General features: G+C 40.4%; 1 non-coding gene across 1 annotated transcript; it reads left to right on the top strand.

The window, feature by feature from the left end:
* The first annotated feature begins 5,733 nt into the window (after positions 1 to 5,733).
* On the top strand, positions 5,734 to 5,841 carry LOC130972263 (small nucleolar RNA R71). Its single transcript, XR_009083453.1, has one exon. It is a non-coding gene; the product is annotated as a small nucleolar RNA R71 (small nucleolar RNA).
* Positions 5,842 to 11,485: the final 5,644 nt, after the last annotated feature.

The raw sequence follows: 11,485 nt of genomic DNA, 5'->3' as shown, positions 1-11,485 counted from the left end.
GCACACACTCTGTCACAGTGCTGCCAATCACCGGTTTGGTTCCCTCCCCTACCGGAATAGAATCACTCTTCTGCGTCTGTCACTAACGCCCAGTAGGTTACAGGTTTGAAGCACGTCACAGTCATTCAATCATTGAATCCTACTCAGAATACCACAGACAAGGTTTAGACCTTCCGGATTCTCTTGAATGCCGCCATCAGGTCCTGCCTATACCACGAAGATTCCGAAGAATCCAAGAGATATTCACTAAGCCTCGGATGCTTGTAGAACAAGAATGGTTGTCAGTCACTTTGTTCATAGGTGAGAATGGTGATGAGTGTCAATCATCACCTTCATCAAGTTGAAGAAAAAGTGATATCTTGGAACAAGAACAAGCGGAGTTGAATAGAAGAACAATAGTAATTGCATTAATACTCGAGGTACAGCAGAGCTCCACACCTTAATCTATGGTGTGTAGAAACTCCACCATTGAAAATACATAAGAACAAGGTCTAGGCATGGCCGTGAGGCCAGCCCTCAAATGATCTAAGAACTAGATGTCCAAAGATGATAAATACAATAGTAAAAGGTCCTACTTATAGAAAACTAGTAGCCTAAGGTGTACAGAAATGAGTAAATGACATAAAAATCCTCTTCCGAGCCCACTTGGTGTGTGCTTGGGCTGAGCAATGAAGTAAATTTCGTGTAGAGACTCTTCTTGGAGTTAAACGCCAGCTTTGGTGCCAGTTTGGGCGTTTAACTCCCATTTGGGTGCCAGTTCCAGCGTTTAACGCTGGGATTTCTTGAGGTGACTTTGAACGCCGGTTTGGGCCATCAAATCTTGGGCAAAGTATGGACTATCATATATTGCTGGAAAGCCCAGAATGTCTACTTTCCAACGCCGTTGAGAGCGCGCCAATTGGGCTTCTGTAGCTCCAGAAAATCCGCTTCGAGTGCAGGGAGGTCAGAATCCAACAGCATCTGCAGTCCTTTTTGGTCTCTAGATCAGATTTTTTCTCAGGTCCCTCAATTTCAGCCAGAAAATACCTGAAATCACAGAAAAACACACAAACTCATAGTAAAGTCCAGAAAAGTGAATTTTAACTAAAAACTAATAAAAATATACTAAAAACTAACTAGATCATATCAAAAACATACTAAAAACAATGCCAAAAAGCATACAAATCATCCGCTCATCACAACACCAAACTTAAATTGTTGCTTGTCCCCAAGCAACTGAAAATCAAATAAGATAAAAGGAAGAGAATATGCAATGAATTCCAAAAACATCTGTGAAGATCAGTATTAATTAGATGAGCGGGGCTTTTAACTTTTTGCCTCTGAACAGTTTTGGCATCTCAATCTATCCTTTGAAATTCAGAATGGTTGGCTTCTTTAGGAACTTAGAATCCAGATAGTGTTAATGATTCTCCTAGTAAAGTATGATGATTCTTGAACATAGCTATTTATTGAGTCTTGGCTGTGGCCCAAAGCACTCGTCTTTCCAGTATTACCACCGGATACATACATGCCACAGACACATAATTGGGTGAACCTTTCAGATTGTGACTTAGCTTTGCTAAAGTCCCCAATTAGAGGTGTCCAGGGTTCTTAAGCACACTCTTATTTGCCTTGGATCACACTCTTATTATTATTTTTTTTTCGTTTTCTTTTTTTTCTCTTTTTTTTTTCGGTTTTTTTTTTTTGAATAGCAATGCTTTTTCTTGCTTCAAGAATCATTTTATTGATTTTTCAGATCCTCAATAACATGTCTCCTTTTTCATCATTCTTTCAAGAGCCAACATTCATGAACCACAAATTCAAGATACATATGCACTATTTAAGCATACATTCAGAGAACAAAAATATTGCCACCACATCAAAATAATTAAACTATTATAAAATTCAAAATTCATGCAATTCTTCCTTTTTCAATTAAGCACATTTTTATTCAAGAAAGGTGATGGATTCATAGGACATTCATAACTTTAAGGCATAGACACTAAGACACTAATGATCATAAGACACAAGCATGGATAACATAAAGCACTAAAATTCGAAAAACAAAGGAATAAAGAACAAGGAAATCAAGGAATGGGTCCACCTCAGTGATGGCGGCTCTTCCTTGCTTTTGAAGGTCCTATGGAGTGCTTGAGCTCCTCAATGTCTCTTCCTTGCCTTTGTTGCTCCTCTCTCATGATTCTTTGTTCTTCTCTAATTTCATGGAGGAGAATGGAGTGTTCTTGGTGCTCCATCCTTAGTTGTCCCATATTGGAACTCAACTCTCCTAGGGAGGTGTTTAGTTGCCCCCAATAGTCTTGTGGAGGAAAATTCATCCCTTGAGGAATCTCAGGGATCTCATGATGAGTGGGATCTCTTGTGTACTCCATCCTTTTCTTAGTGATGGGCTTGTCCTCATCAATGGTGATGTCTCCCTCTATGTCAACTCCCACTGAATAACAGAGGTGACAAATGAGGTGAGGAAAGGCTAACCTTGCCAAGGTAGAGGTCTTGTCCGCCACCCTATAGAGTTCTTGGGCTATAACCTCATGAACCTCTATTTCTTCTCCAATCATGATGCTATGGATCATGATAGCCCGGTCTATGGTAACTTCGGACCGGTTGCTAGTGGGAATGATTGAGCGTTGTATGAACTCTAACCATCCTCTAGCCACGGGTTTGAGGTCATGCCTTCTCAATTGGACCGGCTTTCCTCTTGAATCTTGCTTCCATTGTGCGCCCTCTTCACATATGACTGTGAGGACTTGGTCCAACCTTTGATCAAAGTTGACCCTTCTAGTGTAAGGATGCTCATCTCCTTGCATCATAGGCAAGTTGAACGCCACCCTCACACTTTCCGGACTAAAATCCAAGTATTTCCGCCGAACCATAGTAAGATAATTCTTTGGATCCGGGTTCACACTTTGGTCATGGTTCTTGGTGATCCATGCATTGGCATAGAACTCTTGAACCATCAAGATTCCGACTTGTTGAATGGGGTTGGTAAGTACTTCCCAACCTCTTCTTCGGATCTCATGGCGGATCTCCGGATATTCACCCTTTTTGAGTGAAAAGGGGACTTCGGGGATCACCTTCTTCAAGGCCACAACTTCATAGAAGTGGTCTTGATGCACCCTTGAGAGGAATCTATCCATCTCCCATGACTCGGAGGTGGAAGCCTTTGCCTTCCCTTTCCTCTTTCTAGAGGTTTCTCCGGCCTTGGATGCCATAAATAGTTATGGAAAAACGAAAAAGCAACGCTTTCACCACACCAAACTTAAAATGTTTGCTCGTCCTCGAGCAAAAGAAGAAAGAAGAGAGTAGAAGAAGAAGAAATGAGGAGGAGGGAGATGGTGGTGTATTCGGCCAAGGAGGGGGAGAAGTGGTGTTTAGGTAGTGGAAAATGAAGGGGTAAATAGGGGTTTATATAGGAAAGAGGGGGATGAGGGTTCGGCCATTTGAGGGTGGGTTTGGGAGGGAAAGTGGTTTGAATTTGAAGGGTGAGGTTGGTGGGGTTTTATGAAGGATGGATGTGAGTGGTGAAGAGAAAGATGGGATTTGATAGGTGAGGGTTTTTGGGGAAGAGGTGTTGAGGTGATTGGTGAATGGGGGAAGAAGAGAGAGAGTGATGGTAGGGTCCTGTGGGGTCCACAGATCCTGTAGTGTCAAGGAAAAGGCATCCTTGCACCAAATGGCATCAAAATCCACGTTTTGAGCCTTTTCTGGCGTTAAACGCCGGGCTGGTGCCCATTCCTGGCGTTTAACGCCAGGTTTTTGCCCTTTACTGGCGTTTAACGCCAGTCTGGTGCCCCTTTCTGGCGTTAAACGCCCAGAAGGGTGCCAGACTGGGCGTTAAACGCCCAACTGCTAGGCTGACTGGCGTTTGAACGCCAGCAGCATCTTCCTCCAGGGTGTGCTGTTTTTCTTCCTGTTTTTCATTTTGTTTTTGCTTTTTTCATTGTTTTTGTGACTTCTTATGATCATCAACCTACAAAAAAGATAAAATAACAAAAGAAAATAATTAATTATAAAACATTGGGTTGCCTCCCAACAAGCGCTTCTTTACTGTCATTAGCTTGACAGAGGACTCTCATGGAGCCTCAGAGATGCTCAGAACCGTGTTGGAACTTCCCAACACCAAACTTAGAGTTTGATTGTGGCCTCCCAACACCAAACTTAGAGTCTGACTGTGGGGGCTCTGTTTGGCTCTGTTTTGAGAGAAGCTCTTCATGCTTCTTTTCCATGATGACAGAGGGATATCCTTGGGCCTTAAACACCAAGGATTCTTCATTCACTTGAATGATCAACTCTCCTCTATCAACATCAATTACAGCCTTTGCTGTGGCTAGGAAGAGTCTGCCAAGGATGATTGATTCATCCATGCACTTCCCAGTCTCTAGGACTATGAAATCAGTAGGAATGTAATGGTCTTCAACCTTAACCAGAACATCCTCTACAAGTCCATAGGCTTGTTTTCTTGAGTTGTCTGCCATCTCTAGTGAGATTTTTGCAGCTTGCACCTCAAAGATCCCTAATTTCTCCATTACAGAGAGGGGCATGAGGTTTATACTTGACCCCAAGTCACACAAGGCCTTCTTGAAGGTCATGGTGCCTATGGTACAAGGTATAGAAAACTTCCCAGGATCCTGCCTCTTTTGAGGCAATTGCTGCCTAGACAAGTTATCCAGTTCTTTGGTGAGCAAGGGAGATTCATCCTCCCAAGTCTCATTTCCAAATAACTTGTCATTTAGCTTCATGATTGCTCCAAGGTATTTAGCAACTTGCTCTTCAGTGACATACTCATCCTCTTCAGAGGAAGAATACTCATCAGAGCTCATGAATGGCAGAAGTAAGTCCAAGGGAATCTCTATGGTCTCAGTTTGAGCCTCAGATTCCCAAGGTTCCTCATTGGGGAACTCATTGGAGGCCAGTGGACGTCTAGTGAGGCCTTCCTCAGTGGCGTTCACTGTCTCTTCTTCCTCCCAGAATTCGGCCATATTTATGGCTTTGCACTCTCCTTTTGGATTTTCTTCAGTGTTACTTGGGAGAGTGCTTGGGGGAAGTTCAGTAATTTTCTTGCTCAGCTGACCCACTTGTCCTTCCAAATTCCTAATGGAGGATCTAGTTTCAGTCATGAAACTTTGAGTGGTTTTGATTAGATCAGAGACCATGGTTGCTAAGTCAGAGGTATTCTGCTTAGAGCTCTCTGTCTGTTGCTGAGAAGATGATGGAAAAGGTTTACCATTGTTAACCTGTTTCTTCCACCATTATTGTTATTGAAACCTTGTGAGGTCTCTCTTGATTCTTCCATGAGAGATTTGGGTGATTTCTCCATGAAGAATTATAGGTGTTTCCATAGGGTTCTCCTAGGTAATTCACCTCTTCCATGGAAGGGTTCTCAGGATCATAGGCTTCTTCCTCAGATGAAGCTTCCTTAGTACTGCTTGGTGCATTTTGCATTCCAGACAGACTTTGAAAAATCAAATTGACTTGTTGAGTCAATATCTTGTTCTGAGCCAATATGGCATTCAGAGTGTCAATTTCAAGAACTCCTTTCTTCTGACTAGTCCCATTGTTCACAGGATTCCTTTCAGAAGTGTACATGAATTGGTTATTTGCAACCATTTCAATCAGTTCTTGAGCCTCAGTAGGCGTCTTCTTCAGATGAAGAGATCCTCAAGCAGAGCTATCCAAAGACATCTTGGATAGTTCAGAGAGACCATCATAGAAAATACCTATGATGCTCCATTCAGAAAGCATGTCTGAAGGACATCTTCTGATTAATTGTTTGTATCTTTCCCAAGCTTCATAGAGGGATTCTCCATCCTTCTGTCTGAAGGTTTGGACTTCCGCTCTAAGCTTACTCCATCTTTGTGGTGGAAAGAACTTTGCCAAGAAGGCATTGACTAGCTTTTCCCAAGAGTCCAGGCTTTCTTTAGGTTGGGAGTCCAACCATATTCTAGCTCTGTCTCTCACAGCAAAAGGGAATAGCATCAGTCTATAGACCTCAGGGTTAACCCCATTAGTCTTGACTGTGTCACAGATTTGCAAGAATTCAGCTAAAAACTGATGAGGATCTTCCATTGGAAGTCCATGGAACTTGCAATTCTGTTGCATTAGAGAAACTAATTGAGGCTTAAGCTCAAAGTTGTTTGCTCCAATGGCAGGGATAGAGATGCTTCTCCCATAGAAATCAGGAGTAGGTGCAGTGAAGTCACCCAGCACTTTCCTTGCATTGTTGGCATTGTTGTTGTTTTCGGCTGCCATGTGTTCTTCTTCCTTGAAGAATTCGGTCAGGTCCTCTAAAGAGAGTTGTGCCTTGGCTTCTCTTAGCTTTCGCTTCAAGGTTCTCTCAGGTTCAGGGTCAGCTTCAACAAGAATGCCCTTGTCTCTGCTCCTGCTCATATGAAAGAGAAGAGAAAAAGAAAATGTGGAATCCTCTATGTCACAGTATAGAGATTCCTTGAAATGTCAGAGGAAAAGAGAAATAGAAAGAAGAAGGAGAAGAAGAATTCAAACTTTAGTTAGATAAGGTTCGAATTGTGCATTCAGAAGGAGTGGTACTCCATAAATAGAAGGATGTGGGAAGGAGGGAAGAGAATTTTCGAAAATTCATTTAAAAGATTTTGAAAACATTTTGAAAATTTGATTAAAAGTGAAAAAGAAATCAAGTGATTTTTGAAAAAGATTTTGAAATTAGAAATTAAAAAGATTTGATTGAAAACTGTTTTGAAAAAGATGTGGTTAAAAAGATTTAATTGAAAAGTTATGGTTTTAAAAAGATGTGATTGAGAAGATATGATTTGAAAACAATTTTAAAAGATATGATTTGAAAACAATTTGAAAAGATATGATTTTAAAAATTAATGACTTGCCTAACAAGAAAAGATATGATTCAAACATAAAACCTTCCTCAACAGAAAAGGCAACAATTTTGAGATGTTCAATCAAATCATTAATTGTTAGTAAGTATCTTTTAAAAAAGGAAAGAAATTGATTTTGAAAACATTTGATTGAAAAGATTTGATTTGAAAAAGATTTGATTTTGAAAAACTAAAAAAATTGATTTGAAAACAAAATCTTCCCCCTAGCACCATCCTGGCGTTAAACGCCCAGAATGGTATACATTCTGGCGTTTAACGCCCAAAATGCTACCTCTTTGGGCGTTGAACGCCCAACCAGGTGCCCTGGCTGGCGTTTAAACGCCAGTCTGCCTTCTTCACTGGGCATTTTGAATGCTCAGCTTTTTCTGTGTAATTCCTCTGCAGTATGTTCTGAATCTTCAATTCTTTGTATCATTGACTTGAAAAGACACAAATTAAAAATATTTTGGATTTTTAATAATCAAAATGCAAAAGGAATCAATTAACAATGCATGCAAGACACCAAACTTAGCAGTTTGTATACTACTGACACTATATGAGACACACAAAATACTTCAAGTCAATAGAATTCAAGATCAAAACAAAGAAATATATGCATGGATTCGAAAATTATAACAAAAACATGCATTTGACACCAAACTTAGGATGAGACACTAAACTTAAGCAAGAAACATCAAATATTTTTGGTCTTTTTATGATTTTGTAAATTTTTTTTTTTGTGTTTTTCGAAAATTAAATGGGAAAAGGTATCAAAATTCTTAATGAGAATTCCAGGAATCAGTGCAATGCTAGTCTAAGACTCCGGTCCAGGAATTAGACATGGCTTCACAGCCAGCCAAGCTTTCAAAGAAAGCTTCGGTCCAAAACACTAGACATGGCCAGAGGCCAGCCAAGCCTTAGCAAATCACTGCTCCAAAAGCAAGATTGATAAGAAATCAACAAGTTCTTGTGGTGATAAGTTGAAACCTCGGTCCAATGAGATTAGACATGGCTTCTCAACCAGCCAGATTTCAACAAATCATCATGAAACTCTAGAATTCATCTTCAAGAATTTCGAAAAAAAATAATACCTAATCTAAGCAACAAGATGAACCGTCAGTTGTCCAGCCTAAACAATCCCGGGCAATAACACCAAAAACTTGATGTTGTTGCCGGATCTTGGCACTGATGTTACCAAAAGCTTGCTCAAAACTTGAACAATCCCCGGCAACGGCGCCAAAAACTTGGTGCGCGAAATTGTGAACAATACTTTTTCACAACTCAAATAATCCCCGGTAATGGCTCCAAGAACTTGGTGGCTCAATACCATGGCATTACACAACTTCGCACAACTAACCAGCAAGTGCACTGGGTCGTCCAAGTAATAAACCTTACGTGAGTAAGGGTCGATCCCACGGAGATTGTTAGTATTGAAGCAAGCTATGGTCATCTTGTAAATCTTAGTCAGGCAAACTCAGATGTATATGGTGATGAACGAAAATAACATAAAAGATAAGGATAGAGATACTTATGTAATTCATTGGTGTAAGAGCTTCAGACAAGTGTATGAAGATGCCTTCCCTTCCGTCTCTCTGCTTTCCTAATGCCTTCATCCAATCCTTTCTTACTCCTTTCCATGGCAAGCTCGTGTAAGGTTTCACTGTTGTCAGCAGCTACCTCCCATCCGCGCAGTGAAAGCTAATGCACACACTCTGTCACAGTGCTGCCAATCACCGGTTTGGTTCCCTCCCCTACCGGAATAGAATAACTCTTTTGCGTCTGTCACTAACGCCCAGTAGGTTACAGGTTTGAAGCACGTCACAGTCATTCAATCATTGAATCCTACTCAGAATACCACAGACAAGGTTAGACCTTCCGGATTCTCTTGAATGCTGCCATCAGTTCTTGCCTATACCACGAAGACTCTGATCTCACGGAATGGCTGGCTCGTTTGTCAGGCGAGCACTCGGTTGTCAGGCGATCAACCATGCATCGTGCAATCCGGAATCCAAGAGATATTCACTAAGCCTCAAATGCTTGTAGAACAAGAGTGGTTGTCAGTCACCTTGTTCATAGGTGAGAATGATGATGAGTGTCAATCATCACCTTCATCAAGTTGAAGAACAAGTGATATCTTGGTAAAAGAACAAGCGGAATTGAATAGAAGAACTATAGTAATTGCATTAATACTCGAGGTACAGCAGAGCTCCACACCTTAATCTATGGTGTGTAGAAACTCCACCGTTGAAAATACATAAGAACAAGGTCTAGGCATGGCCGTGAGGCCAGCCCTCAAATGATCTAAGAACTAGATGTCCAAAGATGATAAATACAATAGTAAAAGGTCCTACTTATAGAAAACTAGTAGCCTAAGGTGTACAGAAATGAGTAAATGACATAAAAATCCTCTTCCGGGCCCACTTGGTGTGTGCTTGGGCTGAGCAATGAAGCAAATTTCGTGTAGAGACTCTTCTTGGAGTTAAACGCCAGCTTTGGTGCCAGTTTGGGCGTTTAACTCCCATTTGGGTGCCAGTTCCAGCGTTTAACGCTGGGATTTCTTGAGGTGACTTTGAACGCCGGTTTGGGCCATCAAATCTTGGGCAAAGTATGGACTATCATATATTGCTGGAAAGCCCAGGATGTCTACTTTCCAACGCCGTTGAGAGCGCGCCAATTGGGCTTCTGTAGCTCCAGAAAATCCGCTTCGAGTGCAGGGAGGTCAGAATCCAACAGCATCTGCAGTCCTTTTTGGTCTCTGGATCAGATTTTTGCTCAGGTCCCTCAATTTCAGCCAGAAAATACCTGAAATCACAGAAAAACACACAAACTCATAGTAAAGTCCAGAAAAGTGAATTTTAACTAAAAACTAATAAAAATATACTAAAAACTAACTAGATCATATAAAAAACATACTAAAAACAATGCCAAAAAGCATACAAATCATCCGCTCATCAGCCCCATTACAACCCTGAAAAGACCTCATGATGTTTGCATTGGTATATTAACTGTTGTTGATTGGATACGAGAAAAACAAAAGTTAGAAAGCATGACTAGAGAAGAATAGAGTGATTACCCTATACACTAGAGATTAGAGCATACATACTTTATCAGTGAGGGTTCAATGCTTGAATTTTCATGTTTCCGGCCTTCATAAGCTATCTTCTTGCACTTTTATCGGTTTTATTACATGATGATAGAATTAGTGGAATTTGATTTGTAATTGTTTTGAAGGGCTTATTTACTTTTGATCAAGTGGATAATAATCATATAGTTGCATTTATTTATATATGTAGGATTGCATTGCATTTCATGAGTTTCTGCATGTTCATACTTATTTCCTTGTCTCCTTCAATTTAGCATGAGGACATGCTAATGTTTAAGTGTGGGGAGGTTGATAAATCACTATTTTATAGTTTATATTGTGTTTAATTGTGTGGTTTTGTCGTGATCCTTACCCACTTATTCATCAATTTAGCATGCATTTAGATTTTCTTCCTGAATTTATTACATGTTTGAAAATTGCTTCCTATAGACTTTAATTATTTAATTTCAATTCTCCTTTATTCCATTCGATGCCGTAATCTGTGTGTTAAGTGTTTCAGGCTTCATAGGGCATGAATGAGACGGAGATTGGAGAGGAAGCTAGCAAAAATGGAATGAACACAAGAATTTGAGGAGATAACCAGCGAAAAGTGACGCGGTCGCATGGCTCACGCGACCGCGCGAAGGAGCGCAAATCGCAGTGACGCGGCCGCATGGCTTGCGCGGCCGCGCGGATTGGAAAGCACAAGCAACGCGGTAGCGTGGACGACGCGAACGCGTGAAGAGGAAAAGCGCCACCGACGCGTCCGCATGGACGACGCGATCGCGTGACATGGGCGATCTGCATAAACTGCAGAAACCAGCGACTTTGGACCCTATTTCGGCCTAGTTTTTGGCCCGGAACAGCAGACTAGAGTCAGAGAATATGCAGAAACAACAGAGACACATTCATTGAGTAGTTTAGATCTAGTTTTTCACTCTCTTAGGTTTTTCTCTCTAGTTTTTAGAATTTTAATTTTCAATTGATCTTAGCATTGGAACATTGAGAAGAGTTATTTTCCTCATCAAGACTTCATCACTCTAGTTTGTTCTCTTAACTTGGTTTTATTCTTCCATGTTCTTTGTTATGTTCAATTTTGTCATTCAGATACTTTTATGATTAATTAATGCAAGGATTATTTCTTTTTAATTTAATTTCCATTCCAATAATCATGTCTTCTTTTAATTCCCTTTCATGTGCCATGGATTCTTTATTTACAATGCGTGAGTAGTTTCATTACTTGATGGGGAGTTGATTAAAGGGAACTCTTGAGTTGGAAGGATTGAAAGAAAAATTTGTAATTGGGTTAAATGTTGGATTGCTATCCTGTCACCGACGCCAATTTCTTTAAACTAAGTGGGTTGCAATTGTGAACAGATCTGGCATTTCCACTTGTTTGACCTTCTCTTACCTAGTAAGGGATAACCAAACAGAACAACTATTAATTATAAATTAATCTTACAATCACACCATCAATGATAGAGATTCTAACCAATCAATTCCCAGTCAAGGCCTTTCATTTTTATTATTTAAAATTCCTCAATTTAAATCCCAATTTACT

Source organism: Arachis stenosperma, chromosome 3 (genome assembly GCF_014773155.1).
Source record: "Arachis stenosperma cultivar V10309 chromosome 3, arast.V10309.gnm1.PFL2, whole genome shotgun sequence".
Taxonomy (NCBI): Eukaryota; Viridiplantae; Streptophyta; class Magnoliopsida; order Fabales; family Fabaceae; genus Arachis; species Arachis stenosperma.
This window is presented reverse-complemented; position numbering and strand designations above follow the sequence as displayed.